The sequence below is a fragment of the Plasmopara halstedii genome (genome assembly GCF_900000015.1).
Source record: "Plasmopara halstedii genome assembly, contig: Scaffold_322, whole genome shotgun sequence".
Taxonomy (NCBI): Eukaryota; Oomycota; class Peronosporomycetes; order Peronosporales; family Peronosporaceae; genus Plasmopara; species Plasmopara halstedii.
The window spans coordinates 604,135-604,554 of NW_020187243.1; positions in this window are offsets into that span (position 1 = coordinate 604,135).

Here is a 420-nt window from a genome sequence, read left to right on the forward strand (position 1 = left end):
CGACGAAGATCTGCTTATTCCGCAGTCTTCGTCCAGTGGATAACGTGCCACTCCACGCGCATCTGAGGGGCTGTGCCCAAGATGCCTCGGTCTCTGTCCGACCATGCCATCAATGGCATGCAGCGACTGCTTCGCAACGAGAGCAGTGCAGTGGTTTACGTGCCACTTCACGTGCATCACGGGGGCTTCGCCCTCGATGCCTCGGCCCTTGGCCGACCATGTCACGCATGACATGCAGCGACTACTTCGATGCTTGAGCAGCGCTCAAAGGTTTACGTGCCACTCCACGATCAGCCCGCGAGCCACTCTCGGGACTCCTGTCCGATACACCATTGGTGTCTACCAACTCGGACATTCCAATATCCAGCACGTTGACCGTCTCGGTCCAGTGCTCTCGCCAATAGCGCTTTTGTCTACTAG